Source organism: Schistocerca serialis, chromosome 1, assembly GCF_023864345.2.
Source record: "Schistocerca serialis cubense isolate TAMUIC-IGC-003099 chromosome 1, iqSchSeri2.2, whole genome shotgun sequence".
NCBI lineage: Eukaryota > Metazoa > Arthropoda > Insecta > Orthoptera > Acrididae > Schistocerca > Schistocerca serialis.
The window spans coordinates 1,122,134,655-1,122,157,442 of NC_064638.1; the positions used below are offsets into that span (position 1 = coordinate 1,122,134,655).

General features: G+C 39.0%; 1 protein-coding gene and 1 long non-coding RNA gene across 4 annotated transcripts in view; one reads left to right on the forward strand and one right to left on the reverse strand.

The window, feature by feature from the left end:
• LOC126416741 (serine/threonine-protein phosphatase 6 regulatory ankyrin repeat subunit A-like) overlaps positions 1–22,788 on the reverse strand; it is a 716,260-nt gene that overhangs the window by 166,866 nt on the left and 526,606 nt on the right. The gene's annotated exons all lie outside the window — the stretch shown is intronic.
• LOC126416752 (uncharacterized) overlaps positions 1–22,788 on the forward strand; it is a 106,294-nt gene that overhangs the window by 832 nt on the left and 82,674 nt on the right. The window lies entirely within an intron of this gene.

Consider the following 22,788-nt stretch of genomic DNA (forward strand, 5'->3'; position numbering starts at 1 on the left):
TTGCTTGGGTCCAGGTCTGGCCTTTATGGCATGTGTTCCAGCAAACAAATTCCAACTCATTTATTCTTTTGGTCATCTGTCCTGCAGAATATGGCCAAATGTTATCTTGCTGCAGGATGACACTTTTCCACAGTTTTCTGCAGTATTTGGATCTGAATGCAGGTTTCAGTTCAGTTCACAATATATCACAATAGTTCTCACTGTTCACTGTTTTGTCTCTTGGAATGAAATGAATAGCTACCACACCTTCCATGTCCCAGAACAGTGTTAGCATTAACTCACCAGCTAATGGTTGATGTTTAAATTTCTTAACTTCTGGTATCCCTGATGATGCACTGACATTTCATCTACAGTTACAATTTTCTCTAAGAATCCAGCTCTCTCGCAGTGATGAAGGACCAAATGTTTACAAGAGATGTCCATCCTTTGTGCCTTATACTGCACTGACAATTCTTTTGGTACCCATGTTGCTCATACTTTCTGAAGATTTAGACTGTCGTGTAAAAAGTAAACAAGCTGAACCATGACTGATAAGTAAAGTGTTGGGGATTTTGTCAACTGCGGTTCCTCAGTTTTTTGGTAGAGTTCACCTTTGTGGGTATCTGTGTGAAAATCATCCCTGTTCCTTGTTTCATGGTTATGAACCTGATTATTTAATGCAGAAAATTCCTGGTGAGTTTTCAGAAAGCATATACATTCATAGATGTATAAGCTAGGAAGAGTCACTATTTTAAATTCTTTAAATATTTCCCTGCATGACACTCTGCATGGAATCCCTTCCATTATTCTAATAGCCCCTTTTTGAAGTCTTAAAGGTTGTTTTGCTTTACCTGTATTTTCCCAGAAGATCACACCATAACTAAGTAAACTGTTCATGTTCATAATAGGCACACAGCAATGATTCAGTGTTGCAGCATTCCCGAAGCATTCTTAGCACATAGCAGCAAGGACTTAATTTTTTACTCAAAACTTCCAGATGCTTTTCCCATCTCAAGTGCTCATCCACCAGTATACCGAGGAATTTTGTGCTTGGAGCTTGTGCAATAACATAGTTCCCTAACTCAGCTTTTACTCTTCTTCTAGCTTTACTTTTAATATTACTGAAATTCATCAATACTGTTTTATACTTATTTATAATCAAAGCATTATCACTAAACCATTTAACTGTCTCATTTATTGTCCTAGAGACACTCTGCTGTAGATCATCCTCAGTGTATCCTTTAATAAAAATGCTAGTGTCATCAGTGAACATCACCATTTCTGCAACTGTCAGGTGGTTTTGCAAATTGTTTATGCACACCAAGAACAACAGAGGGCCTGACACGGAAATGCCCATTACCGTAAAGAAAACACGTGAAGTTGCAGACAGGCATGATTAAAAGACACTCTTTGTGTCTTTTAATCTTGCCTGTCTGCAACTTCACGTGGCATGATTAAAAGACACTCTTTGTGTCTTTTAATCTTGCCTGTCTGCAACTTGATGTGTCTTCTTTATGGAAAGCAGCTATCTATCTTTTCCTACATTGTTGTTATTTATGCAAAGATTTGGTACATGTCGTTTTTCACCCATCATTAGTTGGCATAGTACAGCTTTTAACTTCATCATCAATATATTTATGTTGACTGTATTTTGAAAGTTTTAGTTCCCTAACTCCCGTACTTCCTTGTTTCAAAATTATGTACATACCACACACACTTTTATACACACTGATATTTGGATGCAGTGCAGCCTTCACAATGTGTCAGACTTCACCAAAATGTGGCTAATCAGCCGTTTTCCAATTGTTCATGTTATATCCATTATAAAGCAGACACTGTTGTTCTAAATATAATTACTACACATTTCTAACTCTTACTATGAACTAAACTTTATGATCTATATCTAAAAACAAAGATGATGTGACTTACCAAATGAAAGTGCTGGCAGGTCGACAGACACACAAACAAACACAAACATACACACAAAATTCAAGCTTTCGCAACAAACTGTTGCCTCATCAGGAAAGAGGGAAGGAGAGGGGAAGACGAAAGGAAGTGGTTTTAAAGGAGAGGGTAAGGAGTCATTCCAATCCCGGGAGCGGAAAGACTTACCTTAGGGGGAAAAAAGGACAGGTATACACTCGCACACACGCACATATCCATCCACACATACAGACACAAGCAGACATATTGGTCTTTAAATATGTCTGCTTGTGTCCGTATGTGTGGATGGATATGTGCGTGTGTGCGAGTGTATACCTGTCCTTTTTTCCCCCTAAGGTAAGTCTTTCCGCTCCCGGGATTGGAATGACTCCTTACCCTCTCCTTTAAAACCACTTCCTTTCGTCTTCCCCTCTCCTTCCCTCTTTCCTGATGAGGCAACAGTTTGTTGCGAAAGCTTGAATTTTGTGTGTATGTTTGTGTTTGTTTGTGTGTCTGTCGACCTGCCAGCACTTTCATTTGGTAAGTCACATCATCTTTGTTTTTAGATATATATTTCCTATGTGGAAAGTTTCCCTCTATTATAACCATATCACAAACTTTATGATCTATAACACTTATTTCTACCAAATTACCTCATCTTGATGGTACCACACAGCCATGTGGAGAATATCTGTAAGCTCATCCTTTGTGCAAGATGATAAAGTGACTCCACCCTCTATTAGTTCCTTCAATGCCTAAAAAATCATAAACATTAAAAAGATATAAGTAATGTTTAAGTAAAATACTTGTCTTCTTTTTTAGTTCATTCACATATAAAGTTCCATAAATTCCATAATGAATGACAGCCTACAGGACTGTGGATACAGTCAGTATATACATTAACAAGCAAAAGCTTACTGCTTTTATCAGAAAAAGAGAAACACACAACATTCATACACACAAGCAAGCACACCTCACCACCTACTCCAGCAGCTAGGGCCAGAATGCAGTAAGTAGCAATCTGTCTTCTCCTACATTCTTAAAATTTTGGTCTGCATCCTTGCTACTCACAGAGGTCATAGAAAAATTCTTCCCACCTGTACTCAAATTTAATTCAACATGTTTTCCCAGTCATGTTATCATAGCTTTCCATTGAGGTATCTGCTGCATTTTATGTTTGTTTGTGTTGTAAAAACAAGACAGTGACAAACATTCACAAGAGACTGCACAACTTTACATTGATGACACTGTTGACTCCAGTACTATTAGTCATTTGACAAGCAGATTATCTGGCGAATATTCAAGATCTCCTGCATGATAGCAGACCAAGCAATGCACAGATTCCTGAGAATGTGTAGCATGTTCACAATATGATTTTGGCTGACAAATGCATAATAGTGACTGAACTGGCAACCTGAGTGGGATTAGGAGAAGCAGGACAAGAGTCAAACATGCTGTGCAGGCTGCTAAATAGTAACTCAAATGTGCTGCCCCTTACTTCTACCATGCCAGTATATAACCCTTAGTTCCAGGATGTTAAAAATATCAAAGACATGGAAAATAAATTGGTTGTTTAAAAAAATATTGTGCATTTCTTTTGGAGTGACCCTCACATGATGAGTGTAAACTGACTCACACTGACAGTTAAGGAATTACACTTACAGTACTTTATGTGTTTATATGTATATTAGGACAAAAACAGTTACATTAAAAAAGCCAGTGCTCCTCCTTTTAACCTATACAGATGCTTATTTCGTCTGATATTAAAAAAATACTTTAAGTAGCTTAACACAGAATGCTATTACATGTCTGTAAGCTCGCAAAATGCATACAATACTAACATTAGAATAAAGTAAAATTTACATAACTGAATCCAAATGTAATGATACATTGTACAAGGAGGGGCTTGTATTTTATGTTGATACTCTGTTTTTCAATGTGTATGATTACATATCTATAATACTGTATGTTTTTAATTAAGTACAGTACATCTGTAATTATATATGTGTGTAATTACATATAAAAGGCAATGTCTATTCTGCTGTCAATGGAAAATAAATGTACTGATTCTTCTACTATGTTGATTTTCAGGTTTCAGTCTGACATATCTTGGCAAACTGTTATAGACTGCTGCACCAGATTATAAAACTCCATTGTGAATCCAGTATAAGTAGGCATAGTCTATAAGGAATACTTGGACATTAGTTTTTACTTGTAGTGTTGTATTTGTGAATTCTACAGTTCCTAAATTCTCTTGTTTTACTAACCACAAACACAGCCAGTGAGGATATGTATTGGCCTGCAAGTGTAACAATCTTTAGGTGCCTGGAGAGGCTTCTGCAAAATGTGGTCAGAGGATGTATGGAACAGGTCTTGCATGAAGGTCATGCAAGTCTGTCCCACTTACCCTCCCACCACCACCTACTCCAGTCCAGTACAAGCATCTTCCATCCCATTGAAGGCAGGGTTACCTGTGAAACCTCTCATATGACCTACAAGCTAAGCAGCAACCACTGTGCTGCATTCTACATGGACACCTTGGCCAAAAAGCTGTCTGTTCGTGTGAGTGACCACTGGCAAACTGTGGCCAAGGACAGCTGGATCACCCAGCTGCTGAGCATGCTGTCCAACACAATGTTCATCAATTCAATGACTACTTCACAGCCTGCACCATCTGGATCCTTCCTATCAACACCAGATTTTCTGAACTGCACAGGTGGGAACTCTCCTTGCAATATATCCTATGTTCTTGTAACCCCCCCTGGCCTCAACCTTCATTAGTCACTGTCCTTCACCTACCTTTCCTGTTCCCTGCTCCCATTCCAGCACTACACAGCTTTCTATTCCCCCATCACACTCACAGTTATTTAATTCTCTTCTTCCTGCCCTACCATACCACCTTGTGTAACCTCCTGATCATACCTAGCTGCCACACCCTGTCTCCACCACATCCCTGTATACTCCCACAAACAACACTTTACCATTTGCCACTCCTAATCTGCTATTCCTCCCCTTCCCTGCTCCCGATAGCTTCTCCCATCATATGCAGTGCAGTTGCCTGCACTCCAGCCTCAGCAGCCAGAAACAGTCATCATGTGTGTGCGGCCAGACAGTCATCATGTGTGTGTGAGTCACACTTGTGTGAATGTGTGCTTGTGTTGTCTATTTAGAGGAAGGCATTTTGGCTGATAGCTCACTTCTTTAGCAGTCTTTTTTGTTGTGTCTGTCTGCATCTCAACATCCCCACTATAAGGCAAGTAGCAAAGTATCTTTTTCATAATACTGTCACAATTTCATCCTGAATTTTCCATTGTTTAAAATACCAAAGTGGAAGATTAAAACATGGGTGGATAACAAAAGGCATAAGAATGTCATGTAATACTAAGAGGGTACCATATGAGCAAAGAATTATCATCAGTGTTTCAAATTTCCACAACTTCTTTAAGCTGTAACAGACAATCCTAAGAAAAGTAATTTATAGGGTTATGCAACTGCACAGTAACAAGTACGTAAGTGAATACACCAATCAATATAAGGCCATGTGGAACATTGAAACAACGAAAAGGAGTACCAATCAGACACAATAGGAATACGTATGCTATCGTGGTAATCCTGCTGCAGATACAACAGAAATATGGAATACATTACTCTACAATTCATGAGCTTTGCTATCAGCCTATCATCTGGGTGCCCATTCCCTTCTAAAACATTGAGTATAAAAGGCACAGCATTCACAAAATCATTTTTTTTAACCTGTATCCAAACATGAAGTTCTGAAAATTATCAGGCTAATGAAAGAGTTCTATGCTTTCGGCACAGATGGATTATTCATCTTCATAATAAAAATGGTTGACCTCCAAATTTCTGAATCACTATGTGACATTATCAACAACTTCATCTATAGATGGCATTTCCCCTAAAGCTTTCAAGATGGCCAAGATAGTTCCCATGACATTAACGATTATCTGCCTATTACCGTCATATAAAGCTGCTCTAAAATACTTGAAAAAGTCATCTACATACATTCAATCACATTTCTTGAAAGCAACTACTTATTACCTGAAAATCCATTTGGCTTTAGGAGAAACAAATCAATAAGTGAAGTGACTTTCACTTTTGCATACTATAATATAAGTTTGTTTAATGAGAAACACTATTCCTCTTGGTTCATTATACATCTCATAAAAGCATTTCATTTGTAGATCACTCATTGCTGTTACATAAGCCAGAATGTGTCTGCATGAGTGGTTCTGCTCATATCTCTCCAACAGGAAGCAGCTGGTTGAACTCACGACACAAGAAGCAAGGTAAATTCGTTCAGAGGAAGCATTAGTAACACGCACTATCTGACGGGGCCCTAGAGCCTCTCCTCTTTTTTCCTATGCATCAATGAACTACCCAAAAACTTACCATCCACAGTTCCTGTCTTGTTTGCTGATGATACAAATCTGTTCTTCCAGAACACCTCACTGGAGCTTATCAGAAGTGACATAAGTGACAGCAGTGAACTTGCTATATAACAATAAACTACTGCCCATCAAGAGTAAAGCAGCCCTCATGGAACAATGGAAGCCACACAGAGCCAATATCTCTTCATAATGAAGTAAAAGAATAGGTACATGAAATAAAATTTCTTAGACTGTGGATAGACAGCTCAGTACTATGGATTTTGGGCAAAGATAACCTACTTAAAGAAAGTGTGGCTTTTGTTATGCCTTATGAGTACTCCACCATTGCTGTGACTTAATTACTGCATATCAGTTTAATTTGCTATAGTGCATCCAGTTACATTTTGTAACACACCTTTCTGCAGCTATTCAAACACAAATACTTTATTGACACAGAAAAGAACCTTAAAGATAATCGGAAAGGTAACACTTCACACAATTGCCATACCAATTTTCAAGGCATCAATTATTTTACTTGCTCTGTGTATTTATATTCTTAAGACAGTCACTTTCCCACCTATAAATTTAAGTGAGGAATTCTGCAGGACACACATGACAGCAACCCATTAAGAAATGCACATTTATATAATCAACAGTATAAAGAGGAGACTGTACTGGTCAGTCACTTCACAGAGACATCATTCGATCAGGTGGATGTACATGCTTCCTTAAAGTATGTAAAGCAGTGGTCTGTATTTATTCCTATTTTTCTTCCACCATGTTCCATTGGATTTCATCATATTCTTAAAAGAATTTACAACCCACCTACCAAGTGAAAGTACTATGTGATGTCTGTTACCTTCTTGTAATAATGAACAGACTTTCATATAGCAAATTAAAATTGTAAAAATGTGTATCGACAAAAATAATCAATTATTTAAAATATAATGTAACATAGTTTATATTTATACCTTTAAATATCTTTATATGTATGTTCTCCTGCTGCTATTTGGTGAGTAGATTTTTCATCTATCCAGTTACATTGTAAAAATTTATACATGACCAGTACAATATCATTGTACAAATTGTATAATATTGTGATTTCTTGGATCAATAAACTATAAAAAAATACAAAATGCAATAAACGGATTGTCTACACTATGCTTGTCTGTTCTTTGCAAGAGTATCTCTCTGTGGTATGTAATTATTACCAGATAGGATTGATGGAGGACATTAAAAAGATTCAAAGAAGGGTAGAGAGTGTCAAGGATGTGATACAAGAGCTGTGGTGGATATCATTAAAATGAAGACTTTTTTGTTGTGGTGACATCTTTTCATGAAATTTCAATCTCCAACCTTCTCTTTCCAAATTCAAAAATATTTTGTTGAGATCCACCAATTAGAGGAAAATGACCATCATAATAAAATAATGCAAATAAGAGTGCACATAAAAAGATTTTAGAGTGTATTTTCCCTATGTCCTCTTCAAGAATGGAACAGTACAGAAATAGTTTGAAAATTAGTTGATCAACCGTCTGCCTGATACTCGAATGTGAATTGCAGAGTAGTGATGTAAATATAGATGTAGCTGTATACAAAGTAAGGTGGGATATTTCCAGAAACAGAGAAGATTTTATTTTGGAAACAGATTAGTACAGTTCTTGAACTGAAAGAGAAAAATAGTTATGTGTCACAAACAAGAAATAAAACGTAATCCAAATGAAATTCTAGAGAAGGGAAAGAAAGATGCTTGTGAAAGCATGAACAATTTGTCATTTGTGAGAGAGGAATGTTATTTAGTAGAGGACAGTCAAGAAACTGGAAGATGAAAAAAAGGAGTCAATGAAAAATGTGGGTCTGAATAATGAACAAAAGAATGAGTTAAAGGATGATGGAAGTATGGGGATGTGTTCAGCAATACAGCAGGAAGTTTAAAGAATTTTGAATGTGTACTACAACTTAAACCTTACGAGCAATTTTTTATAAGACCATATAATGTACCAAAAGCAAGAAGAACAGTTGCTGAAAACGAGTTGCAAAAGATAGAAATTTATGGTATATTTGAGAGAAACAGCAACAATTATAATAACCTTCTAGTAGTAGTGGCAAAATTTGCTGGAGGTGCTAGATTTGTTTTAGACTCCATACATCTGAACAAATTTGAGAAATTGACCATTCTTGGGACGCATATGAGTTATCACATAAGTTACAGTGTATTAGATTGATAAAATGTCTGGACCTCCATCAGGTTCCACTTGCTCCAGAATCTCAGAAACACACAATGTTTTTATACAGTGGTAAATATTACAAGTATTGCATTTACCATTTGGTTTAAATGTTTCTGTAGCTAAATTTATCAGAGCTTTGTATCATGTTTAGGTTAGGAACTGTCTTCTAAATTAAGTTTCTGTTGATGACATTTTGCTTTGCAGTCAGAAGTGTGATGAACATTGTTTGTTACTAAAAGGAGTGTTTGACAAATTGAGATCAGGAGGGATGACATTAAAATCAGAAAAATGTAAATTTGTCATTTATGACCTGAAATTTTTGCCAAGAGAGGTAAACTTCTGGATTTTGATAAGGTTAAAGTCAGTGCTCAGTTTCCAGAGACCAAAAATAAGAAACAATTGAAATCAGTATTTGGAATATGTGGATATTATAGGAATTACTTTAGTTTCAGAGTGTAAATGCACCATGCCTGCATAATTTATAAAAATAAATAAATAAATAAATAAAAATAATTTAATTTGTTCATGGGACAAAGAATGTCAGGAATCTTTTGATGCAATAACATGTGCTCTGTGTAACTGCAACATATTGTAGATGGCAGAGTTACCCTTACCTTTTTGTGTATCATATGATGCTAGTGATTATGGAATGGGGAAGATAAACACTAGACAATTGCTTTTATGAGTAGGGCACTCCAAAAACATGCAAGAATCTACATTGTAACCAAGAAAGATCTCTTAGCTGTACACTTGGCACTACTAAATTTAGAAACTACTTGTCAAGGCATATAACTATTGTCTCTTCAGACCGCAAGGCCATAAGGAGTGCAAATTGTATCACAGCACATTAACAAGATCAGCCAAGTTCTTAGAATTACTTACTATGAAATTATGTAATGGGATCTGAAAATCTAATTGCAGATACATTGTCTTAGTGCCAATAGGAGCATATGAAACTAACGTGAGGAAGAGAAAGACAAAGAGTACAGGCTTGTATATTTGAAAGGGATTAAATATAAGAAAGTAATTCAGAACATCTGTAATTACATTCGCAGAAACCAGAATTGTGGGGGAAACTTGTGAAAAGTGGAAAAAGAGTTATGAGAAAGTTAACCAATGTTACAAAATATACTGTTGTTGTTGTTGTTGTTGTTGTGGTATTCAGTCCTGAGACTGGTTTGATGCAGCTCTCCATGCTACTCTATCCTGTGCAAGCTTCTTCATCTCCCAGTACTTACTGGAACCTACATCCTTCTGAATCTGCTTAGTGTAGTCATCTCTTGGTCTCCCTCTGCAATTTTTACCCTCCACACTGCCCTCGAATGCTGAATTTGTGATCCCTTGATGCCTCAGAACATGTTCTACCAACCAATCCCTTCTTCTTGTCAAGTTGTGCCACAAACTCCTCTTCTCCCCAATTCTATTCAATACCTCCTCATTAGTTATGTGATCTACCCATCTAATCTTCAGCATTCTTCTGTAGCACCACATTTTGAAAGCTTCTATTCTTTTCCTATCCAAACTATCTATCGTCCGTGTTTCACTTCCATACATGGCTACACTCCATACAAATACTTTCAGAAACGACTTCCTGACACTTACACTTAAAACTATACTCGATGTTAACAAATTTCTCTTCTTCAGAAACGCTTTCCTTGCCATTGACAGTCTACATTTTACACCCTCTCTGCTTCAACCATCAGCAGTTATTTTGCTCCCCAAATAGTAAAACTCATTTACTACTTTAAGTGTATCATTTCCTAATCTAATTCCCTCAGCATCACCCAACGTAATTCGACTACATTCCATTATCCTCGTTTTGGTTTTGTTCATGTTCATCTTATATCCTCCTTTCAAGACACTGTCCATTCCATTCAACTGCTCTTCCAAGTCCTTTGCTGTCTCTGATAGAATTACAATGTCATCGGCGAACCTCAATGTTTTTATTTCTTCTCCATGGATTTTAATACCTACTCTGAATTTTTCTTTTGTTTCTTTTACTGCTTGCTCAATATACAGATTGAATAACATTGGGGAGAGGCTACAACCCTGTCTCACTCTCTTCACAACCACTGCTTTCCTTTTGTGCCCCTCGACTCGTATAACTGCCATCTGGTTTCTGTACAAATTGTAAATAGTCTTTCGCTCCCTGTTTTTTACCCCTGCCACCTTTAGAATTTGAAAGAGAGTATTCCAGTCAACATTGTCAAAAGCTTTCTCTAAATCTACATATGCTAGAAACGTAGGTTTGCCTTTCCTTAATCTTTCTTCTAAGATAAGTCATAATGTCAGTATTGCCTCACATGTTCCAACATTTCTACGGAATCCAAACTGATCTTCCCCGAGGTTGGCTTCTACCAGTTTTTCCATTCATCTGTAAAGAATTCACGTTAGTATTTTGCAGCTGTGACTTATTAAACTGATAGTTCGGAAATTTCACATCTGTCAACACCTGCTTTCTTTGGGATTGGAATTATTATATTCTTCTTGAAGTCTGAGGGTATTTCACCTGTCTCATAAATCTTGCTCACCAGATGGTAGAGTTTTGTCATGACTGGCTCTCCTAAGGTCATCAGTAGTTCTAATGGAATGTTGTCTACTCCCAGGGCCTTGTTTCGACTAGAAATATACTAGTGAATTCCATTTAGAAGAACAAATTTTGACTCAGAGCATTGGAGACTGTGTTGACCAAAACAGTATATTGACAAACTTATGACATACACTCATAAAAGTTGTGGAGATTCTGGAGCTCAAAAATGCTTAAACAAGCAAGAGAAGAATGTATACTTTTACAACAGGCAAAAAGGGTGAGAAAAGAACCAACAACAACAATTCCACATACTTTACTTGACAAATACCTATTTTATTATAACATGTATTTACTTATCACATTTATATAATGATTTATGGTAAATGCTATCGACAACATCAGAGTAACAAAACAAGCTCCATTTTAGAGATCGGTCACAGCTTTTCATCTCTTCCTGTGGATGTCTTACTAAATGACATAATTAGTGATAACTGGTGCTTTAAAAATATAGTCTCACCCAGAAAGCACCTTTCTCTATTGCCAGGCACAAAGCTGTCTTTCCATCTCGGTCACATAAATTGACATCTGCACCTCCCTGCACTAGAAGTTTTATCACCTGTGGCATATCATAGTGGTGTAGAAATGCAGAAATGGCTCTCATTATGGCTGGTTGCCCCTTTTTATCAAGACCATCCTTGAAATTGGGATGTATTTTCTGAAGGTACTGGAAATTCTCCTTACATCCAAGTGCTCTGTGGAATGCTGTTCTACCAACAACATCTTTTGCTGTAGGGTCTGCTCCAGCACCTACAATAAGCTTGAGAGCCTGAAAAAGTGAGAATGCACCATTAGATATCATGCAACATGATCTTACAAATTATTTTTAAGAGAAATATTCAGACTATTTCCAAAAATCCAAAATCAGAATGCTGATTCACTTTTATTAGCATTTTCTGGCCCAACCAAATTCTGGGGGCAAAGGTTGATATTTTATGTCATTTCATTTGTTTAGTCTGAAAGTTTGTAATAAATCATAGCTGATGGAATGTCTCTCAACTTCAAAAACCTATGACACCATCTGATTTTTGGCCGTGTTTGAACTTATTTTCATATTTACAATACTGAATTCATGAATTTGGATGTAAAACTACTTTTATAATACTGTCATTTTCATAATATGGGTTGCTCATACTACCAACCATGCCATGTACAGCAATGGGAAAGAATTTACTCATTAAAATATATATATTAAACTGAAATGATGGTAAAACTTGAAAATGGAAGTGCCCTAGGTACTTGGATGCTCCTGGAACAATACACATGGTATATATTACTCTTTCTTGATGCCAAATGTGTCAGTTATGCTGTGAGAACAGTTTGTGAAGTTTGTGGGAACTCCATGCAAAATAACATGCGATAAGGGAGCCCACTTCACAGTGTATAGTTTTTGACCCTGTCTTGCAGGGAGACATTACGGTCTATGACTTGTTGTAACATGGACATGTCTTGCCACTGTGCATCAACTGGGGAAAATAAAGTGTTGTTACTCCATCACACACTATTGTGTCCTATCGTACTGTTCCCTGTATTGTACGGGACTACATTGGTGACCCACAATGACCACAAATTGTGGCAGATATGTCCTCAACTGGATATTGCACAACAGCAATGCAGCCAACATGCAACCACTGTGTGTCACAATTCACGATGTTCATCCATGTGTGCAATGCTACGTCATCCAGTGCTCTGCATCCAACCGTTTAATTAAAGGGTTCTAGTAAAAAGTGATGGTGACACTCGCCTGTGCAACAAACAACATCAATGTTGAATAATGGTGCCCTACCATATTCTTATTGTACAGCCTTGCCACCATCATCCCTTCACATGTGGCACATACCGACCAATTACCTCACAATCTTTCATATTCACAAGCACCTTCTGTGACCAATGATTCTACCATGCCAAGTGAGCCAAATTTTGAATCAGTGCTGCCATAGCTGCCCAAGCATTCACATGGTTTGCTTGTCCTACCAATTGCCTTGGATGCAGCAATGGGACATTCAACTGCATTACTGCCACACATGCCCCCACGGCAACAGGTACACCCAACCAATATTTCAACCTTTCATAATTTGGTTTTCAACCAAAGCTTCTACAATTTCCTTCGGATCACCCTTTCATATGGTTTGTGTAAGTGGACAATATCCTTGCCAACTACAACATCATGAACACACAACTAAATTCCTAACTCTTCTACCAACCTGTAAGAACTCGATGACATGATTAGCAACAGCAGCTTGGTGCCAACGGCAAAAAAAAAAAAAAAAAAAAAAAAAAAAAGAAAGAAAGAAATATTCAACCGCACAATCAAAACTGCTACAATATCTTTCCAGGACACTGGAAGAACAATTACAACATGTAATATACAATAAATATTTAATGAACAACAGGCTGTCTCAGTTATGGTGGCAACTTTGAACTTCAGTCAACCAGCATTTAATGCCTGATTGTACATTTTGGCTGTTGTAGGTAGCAAAGCTCCTACCCCACATTCAAGTTGCCACAATCAGCAATGAATGGGAGCCACCTGATCATAAACTTAAACTGACAGACAGAATTTTTGCTGTTATGCAACACAGGCATGCATGAATTTAGCTAGTAACAATGCCACCATGCACAGCCACCAGCACCAGCCTTGCCTCATGCCACTTTCTGCCCTCACTGAGCTGATCCAACTTCACTAGACGGCTGCCAACTGCAATGTCACAGCCTCTGCCCACAACAGTGAGCTCTGTCCAGTCGAGACAACACAACAAACAACTGGCAATGATGCTCTGCTGGGTACTGCACTGCACTACTACTGGTATTACACACAATTCAGTGATGCCGTACTTAACTGTTGTCTGTCCTGCGACCATCCAAAAGATTCACATGGCAAGCACAGGCACACTGAGCTGCGACACTCACTCAAGTCACCTCATTTTGTGCATTGAGGATTCAGCACAAGCTCTGCCTACAAGGAATAACAACAGACTCTACATGCTCAACCTAATTCAACAGCAATACTATTTTACCAACTCTGGCTCAGACATTAGTGTGGCACTCCTGACTGGCAACACCGCAGCCTATGGATCAACAGCCATTCAACTTCATGCAATGAACAATTTAACCAATACTGTTTACGGCTTCAAAACATGCACCTTGAACCTTGTATTCAAAATGGCCTCAAAGGAATTTTCAAATTTCAGAAGTTACTGAACCCATCCTCAGAGCAGATTTTCTGTCATTACAAGCTCCTACCTGATTGAGCCAAAGGCATGGGCATCTAATATGATACTGGCCATGTAGTCTCTGGTGTCATCAGACACGATCTCCCTCAGAATCAGCACATGCCTGAACATCTCTAGCAATGAATGACACAGTATCAATACTGATAAACATTACTGCTATCTCCTCCACTGTGTCACCACACTTAAACAAATTCCACGATAGCAATTTTGTTATGTTGAAGAATGCTTAGAATCACTCCACCTGCAGACAGACCACAACATGTTTCAACAGGAGATAAGAATGACATCCAATGAGCTCGCTGCAGCACGTCTTTGTCTTTACAACCTGCGACAAACTCCAGCCATCGATGACGACAGCACTATGCAGGCATCACACAGACTCGCCACACCTCTGCCCACCTTGCAGCAAGCACCACTGCTTATACTACCTTCACATACCAACAAAGCCAGTAACGTGATTCTTGTGCATGTGCAGTCCATTTCTCCCATACCCACTCTGCATCTGCAACCTCTCAAAACCCCTGTATGTGCGACTTTCTCCCTATGTGCAATCACAAATGGTACAGTGCATCAAATGCTTACCATACCTGGGTCCCAGCTCAGTACAGACCACAACAGCCACCATCTAATAAACTTTGCATGGCAAAAACAACAGTCTAGGAACTTTTAGAAGCTGGAATAGTTTGATCCTCAGACAGTCCATGGGCTTCACTCATGAAGCTAGCACACAAAATGATGATACTATGCTCCTATATGTCAATTATAGATTCCTTAACACATGTATTATCATTGACAGTTACCCAATACTCAACATACAGGACATTACCCACTATATCACTGGCACATTTGTCTTTAGTATCTTAGACTGTAAACAGGCTTATTACCAAATACTCATGCATGCAGAGCATATTCAGAAGATGGCTGTCATTACACTGTTTTGCCTGTTTGAATATTTCTTTATGCTGTGCAGCCTAAAAATGCAGCCCATAATGGTGATAATTCTTGGATAGCATCTTTTTTGAGCTGCCCTTCTGTTATATTTGGATGACATTCTCATTTTCTTGCAAGAAAAACTACACCTACAAACCTCATCTCATACAAGTTCTCAATGTCCTTTCTCTGAAAGGTGTCATTATCAAGGACAAAAATGTCAGCTATGACAAACTGCAGTTACTTTTCTGGGTCATACAGTTTTCACCTCTGGCATCTGCCCACTGCCACAATGAATGAAACTCATCCGTCAACTACCCCCTCCCCAAGACTACCATGAATTATGCTGTTTCCTAGGCACTTGCTGCAAGCAGCCACCTTTCAGGCCTCTCTGATGGAACACTACTATACCAAAACACCAATGGCAGATGAAAGATACGGAGGAATACTGACATGCAGACAGCCTTAAAAAAAACTAAAAATTACCTTATTCAGGTGAAAACTCTGGCACACCTGATTCCTATGCACAATTATCAACAACCATGGATGTGAGTGACTTTTCAGTTGACACTGTCCTCCAATAAGAAGTGACAGGCATGCAATGACCTTTCAGATTCCTTTTTTTGGAAGCTCACTGCCTCACAGCACAAATGGTCAGTCTACAATCATGAATCCTTGGAGCGTATCAGGCAATCTGCCTCATTAAAGATGGTGCTGGAGGACAATCATTTTATCATCTACATGGACCATATGGGGGCACTAGTAGACTCACCCATAGCCCATCAAAAGATTTGCCACCAAGACATTTCCAGCACATTGATTACATTGTTCAGTTCTCGGTGCACATATGTCATCTGAAAGGTGCAGACATCATCATCAGTTATTGGTCATGCATCAATGTCATCTCCTCACACATTAACACATGAGTTTGAGTAAGCTCAACTACAACATAGTAAAGAATATTATGGGCAGTTTTTTTGATATTCAAGACATTGTTATTCCACCATGATCAATGAGAGGTGTTCCAGTTTTGAGTTAAATCATGAGCTTCTGTCGACTCCAAAAAGCTACTCAGGCTCACAAAAGAAATCTACATGCCAGAAACAATGATAAGCATTGTAGGTGGTCAAGGAAAACTTTGGCTCAATTATTGTAATGAGCAGCCACAACTCATCTCTAAAGGAATGTGTGTAACAACAGCAAAACCAGTTCAAGAACGGCTGTTTAGTGTCACTGATGAAGAATTGTGCCCCACAGCTACTACAGAATACCCATGGGAGGAAGCTACTACTCAGCTCCCAGTAGGATCTGGTCTCACTGAGGGACAGAAAAGACAGACCAAGCAGCCCATGGTAAGGCATCATATCACCACTGGAGATCATCCGCCAATTAGCCTGTATTCATGTAAAGTGTCGCCATCTGAACAATGGTTAATGTAGGAGACAGGGGAGAAGATGCCGCAACATGACATCAAGGAATCTTCGGAGAGTTGTTCGTACTCTCCTGTGGCCTTGTGAGGCAATGGCATGTCTGTGATGACTGCTAATGGCTGAACAAAATCATGAAGAATGATGCCTACCCATTGCTGTGCATTGATGACACCCTAGACTGCATGAAAGAAGCAAACTATTTCTCAACTATAGACATGCAAAAAAGCTACTGGCAAACATAGGTTGATGAGACTGAGTGGCTGACAAGGCTTACTGGAAAAAGCCTGCCATCATAACTCCTGATGACCTCTATGAGTTCAAAATTATTCCATTTGGACTGTGTAATGCTTCAAACTTATGACAGCTAATCTACTTTAAACATGTTAAATGGATAATGTATCTTTGCTATCTGAATGATGCTGTCATTTTTTCTACGACATTTGAAGAACAGTCATGGCGAAATGTGTTTACACTGAAGGTCTCCATCTGAATCCAAAAAAGTGCTTTTCATCACACAGGAAATAAAAAATCTTAGACTACCTAGTAAATGGTGATGGAGTCAATCCTGATCTAGAGAAAATAAGAATAGTTACAGATTTTGCAATTCATTGCAGATTTTACAACTCTCGCATTCATAACGAGAGAAATTTTCTCAGAATGTGCTTTACCTACCAGCAATTCAAGAAGGATTTCTGTATCAAGGCACACCCTTGCAAGAATTACTGCAAGGAGCCAACAAATTTTCCTGGAACAAGGCACAAGAAAGATCCTTCCTTTTCCACAAGAAGGTGCTAACATATTTTTCGCCTTTAGCATTGAATGACGAGAGTGTTGAGACAGACCCTCAGCACAATGTCAGCCATTTTGGAATATGGGCACTTCTAGCACAAATGAAGGAATGAGCCTATGCTTTCAGAGTACTCTCCAAGTCTGAGATAAATTCTTCTACAGCTGAGAAAGAGTGCATTACAGTTGTTTGAGCCATCAACAGTTTCCAGCTGTATTTATTTGGCAAACCATTCACTGCTGTAATGGATCACCACTCTCTATGTTGGCTGACTAATCAGAATAATTTGTGAAGTCAACTGTGAGACGGGCACTGAGGCTTCAGGGGCACAGGCGCCAACTCCATGGGGCCTGAGGGGGTCCAAGCCCCATCAAAAATTCGTTTGGGGGGGCAGAGCCCTCCCTCCCCCCCCCCCCCCCCCCAATAAATTTAAGAAAATTATTCATTATATTATCCTTTGTAAAATCGCAAAATTATGCTGAAATTTTTTATTTTCCTTTTAAAATACATTCAGTAATGAGTGTGAAAACAAATAATTCGTATAGTAGTAAGCAAGTTAACTGAAAACGAGTGATGTGAATCATAACAGTGTTATGGTACTGCGGGCACACTTAGAATTTGTCACGCTGCATGAACCTTTGGGTAAAGTCTGGCACTGGCAGGCCAGTGCTGTGGCTGCAGCGACATTAAAAGGACTGGGGCAGATGCATCTGGGACCCTCAGCCTTGCGTCACCTTGACACTTCGAGACATTACAACGCCACGGCTATATAAGGCCAACCCTGCTCTCGCAGTCATTCAGCATGGATAGTTTCGTTCAGTGCATGTGGCAGATGTGTTTTGTGTTCTGACTTTAGTGTCTAGTGGACTATTTTATATGACTATATTTTATTCATTTACGTTAGTCTCTTACTGTATTGTGAATTAAGTTTGCAATGGATAAACCTGTTACCGAAAAGGCACACTTGGAAGTTGATGATACTGAAAGTCACCCTCCAACAATTATTGTTTTGTCAATTGCTTTGTCGTCTTCAGGCAAGAACCATTCATGGCCAAAACCTGGACAATCCAGTAAGGGAAGATCATTTCAGAAGTCTTGGTTGATCAAATATACATGGCTAGAATATGAAGCATCTACAGAAAAAGTTTTTTGGAAAACCTGCAAAGAGGCAGATGCTAAAAATCTATTACAATTTTCTTCAAAAAAAGAAGATGCATTTACTTCCGTAGGGTTTTCTAAGTGGAAAAAGGCTTTGGAAAAATTCTGTCTTCATGAAAATACGTTTATGTGTAAAGAAGGTGTTCTGAAACTAAATTCTATCACTAACCAAAGTGTGGCCTCCCGATTGAATGAACAGTTAGATAGTGATGTGAAGAAAGGCCGTTTAGCTCTTGAGACAATTTTTACTATCGTGCAATTTCTATGTCGACAAGGACTAGCAATTACAGGGCACAAAGATGTCAACTCAATTTTTTTTCAATTGTAGGAACTCCGAAAGAATGACATACCTGAGTTTAAAGACTGGTTAGGGAATTAAGGGTATAAGTGGATGTCCTAGATATTCAAAACGATATCATTGATCTACTAGGAAAGTCTGTGTCGAGAGAAGTATTGGCTTCAATCAAGAAGACTGAATATTTCTCTATTATGATTAGATTAGATTAGATTAATACTAGTTCCATGGATCATGAATACGATATTTCGTAATGATGTGGAACGAGTCGAATTTTCCAATACATGACATAATTAGGTTAATTTAACAACATACTTAAGTTAATATAACTACTTCTTTGTGTTTTTTTATTTTTATTTTTTTTTTATTTTTTTGATATTTTTTTTCTTAATTTATATCTAAAAATTCCTCTATGGAGTAGAAGGAGTTGTCATTCAGAAATTCTTTTAATTTCTTCTTAAATACTTGTTGGTTATCTGTCAGACTTTTGATACTATTTGGTAAGTGACCAAAGACTTTAGTGCCAGTATAATTCACCCCTTTCTGTGCCAAAGTTAGATTTAATCTTGAATAGTGAAGATCGTCCTTTCTACATCTACATCTACATCTATACTCCGCGAGCCACCTTACGGTGTGTGGCGGAGGGTACTTATTGTACCACTATCTGATCCCCCCTTCCCTGTTCCATTCACGAATTGTGCGTGGGAAGAACGACTGCTTGTAAGTCTCTGTATTTGCTCTAATTTCTCGGATCTTTTTGTTGTGATCATTACGCGAGATATATGTGGGCGGTAGTAATATGTTGCCCATCTCTTACCGGAATGTGCTCTCTCGTAATTTCGATAATAAACCTCTCCGTATTGCGTAACGCCTTTCTTGAAGTGTCCGCCACTGGAGCTTGTTCAGCATCTCCATAACGCTCTCGCGCTGACTAAATGTCCCCATGACGAATCGCGCTGCTTTTCGCTGGATCATGTCTATCTCTTCTATTAATCCAACCTGGTAAGGGTCCCATACTGATGAGCAATACTCAAGAATCGGACGAACAAGCGTTTTGTAAGCTACTTCTTTCGTCGATGAGTCACATTTTCTTAGAATTCTTCCTATGAATCTCAACCTGGCGCCTGCTTTTCCCACTATTTGTTTTATGTGATCATTCCACTTCAGATCGCTCCGGATAGTAACTCCTAAGTATTTTACGGTCGTTACCGCTTCCAATGATTTACCACCTATGGCATAATCGTACTGGAATGGATTTCTGCCCCTATGTATGCGCATTATATTACATTTATCTACGTTTAGGGAAAGCTGCCAGCTGTCGCACCATGCATTAATCCTCTGCAGGTCCTCCTGGAGTACGTACGAGTCTTCTGATGTTGCTACTTTCTTGTAGACAACCGTGTCATCTGCAAATAGCCTCACGGAGCTACCGATGTTGTCAACTAAGTCATTTATGTATATTGTAAACAATAAAGGTCCTATCACGCTTCCCTGCGGTACCCCCGAAATTACCTCTACATCTGCAGATTTTGAACCGTTAAGAATGACATGTTGTGTTCTTTCTTCTAGGAAATCCTGAATCCAATCACAAACCTGGTCCGATATTCCGTAAGCTCGTATTTTTTTCACTAAACGTAAGTGCGGAACTGTATCAAATGCCTTCCTGAAGTCCAGGAATACGGCATCAATCTGCTCGCCAGTGTCTACGGCACTGTGAATTTCTTGGGCAAATAGGGCGAGCTGAGTTTCACATGATCTCTGTTTGCGGAATCCATGTTGGTTATGATGAAGGAGATTTGTATTATCTAAGAACGTCATAATACGAGAACACAAAACATGTTCCATTATTCTACAACAGATTGACGTAAGCGAAATAGGCCTATAATTATTCGCATCTGATTTATGGCCCTTCTTGAAAATGGGAACGACCTGCGCTTTCTTCCAGTCGCTAGGTACTTTACGTTCTTCCAGCGATCTACGATAAATTGCTGATAGAAAGGGGGCAAGTTCTTTAGCATAATCACTGTAGAATCGTAAGGGTATCTCGTCTGGTCCGGATGCTTTTCCGCTACTAAGTGATAGCAGTTGTTTTTCAATTCCGATATCGTTTATTTCAATATTTTCCATTTTGGCGTCCGTGCGACGGCTGAAATCAGGGACCGTGTTACGATTTTCCGCAGTGAAACAGTTTCGGAACACTGAATTCAGTATTTCTGCCTTTCTTCGGTCGTCCTCTGTTTCGGTGCCATCGTGGTCAACGAGTGACTGAATAGGGGATTTAGATCCGCTTACCGATTTTACATATGACCAAAACTTTTTAGGGTTCTTGTTTAGATTGTTTGCCAATGTTTTATGTTCGAATTCGTTGAATGCTTCTCTCATTGCTCTCTTTACGCTCTTTTTCGCTTCGTTCAGCTTTTCCTTATCAGCTATGATTCGACTACTCTTAAACCTATGATGAAGCTTTCTTTGTTTCCGTAGTACCTTTCGTACATGATTGTTATACCACGGTGGATCTTTCCCCTCGCTTTGGACCTTAGTCGGTACGAACTTATCTAAGGCGTACTGGACGATGTTTCTGAATTTTTTCCATTTTTGTTCCACATCCTCTTCCTCAGAAATGAACGTTTGATGGTGGTCACTCAGATATTCTGTGATTTGTGCCCTATCACTCTTGTTAAGCAAATATATTTTCCTTCCTTTCTTGGCATTTCTTATTACACTTGTAGTCATTGATGCAACCACTGACTTATGATCACTGATACCCTCTTCTACATTCACGGAGTCGAAAAGTTCCGGTCTATTTGTTGCTATGAGGTCTAAAACGTTAGCTTCACGAGTTGGTTCTCTAACAATCTGCTCGAAGTAATTCTCGGACAAGGCAGTCAGGATAATGTCACAAGAGTCTCTGTCCCTGGCTCCAGTTCTGATTGTGTGACTATCCCATTCTATACCTGGTAGATTGAAGTCTCCACCTATTACAATAGTATGATCACGAAACTTCTTCACGACGTTCTGCAGGTTCTCTCTGAGGCGCTCAACTACTACGGTTGCTGATGCAGGTGGTCTATAGAAGCATCCGACTATCGTCTCTGACCCACCTTTGATACTTAACTTAACCCAGATTATTTCACATTCGCATTCGCTAATAACTTCACTGGATATTATTGAATTCTTTACTGCTATAAATACTCCTCCACCATTGGCGTTTATCCTATCCTTGCGGTATATATTCCATTCTGAGTCTAGGATTTTGTTATTGTTCACTTCCGGTTTTAACCAACTTTCCGTTCCTAATACTATATGCGCACTATTTCCTTCAATAAGAGATACTAATTCAGGAACCTTGCCCTGGATACTCCTGCAGTTTACCAATATTACGTTGACTTTTCCTGTTTTTGGTCTCTGAGGACGGACGTTCTTTATCAACGATGATAATGTCCTGTCTGGTAAGCCGTCAGGTATTTTATCGTTTCGCCCAAGGGGGGGGTCCCTCTAACCTAAAAAAACCCCCGTGTGCACGCCACACGTACTCTGCTACCCTAGTAGCTGCTTCCGGTGTGTAGTGCACGCCTGATCTGTCTAGGGGGGCCCTACAGTTCTCCACCCAATAACGGAGGTCGATGAATTTGCAACCATTATAGTCGCAGAGTCGTCTGAGCCTCTGGTTTAGACCCTCCACACGGCTCCAAACCAGAGGACCGCGATCGACTCTGGGCACTATGCTGCAGATATTAAGCTCAGCTTGCACTCCGCGTGCGATGCTGGTTGTCTTCACCAAATCAGCCAGCCGCCGGAAGGAACCAAGGATGGCCTCAGAACCCAAGCGGCAGGCGTCATTCGTTCCGAC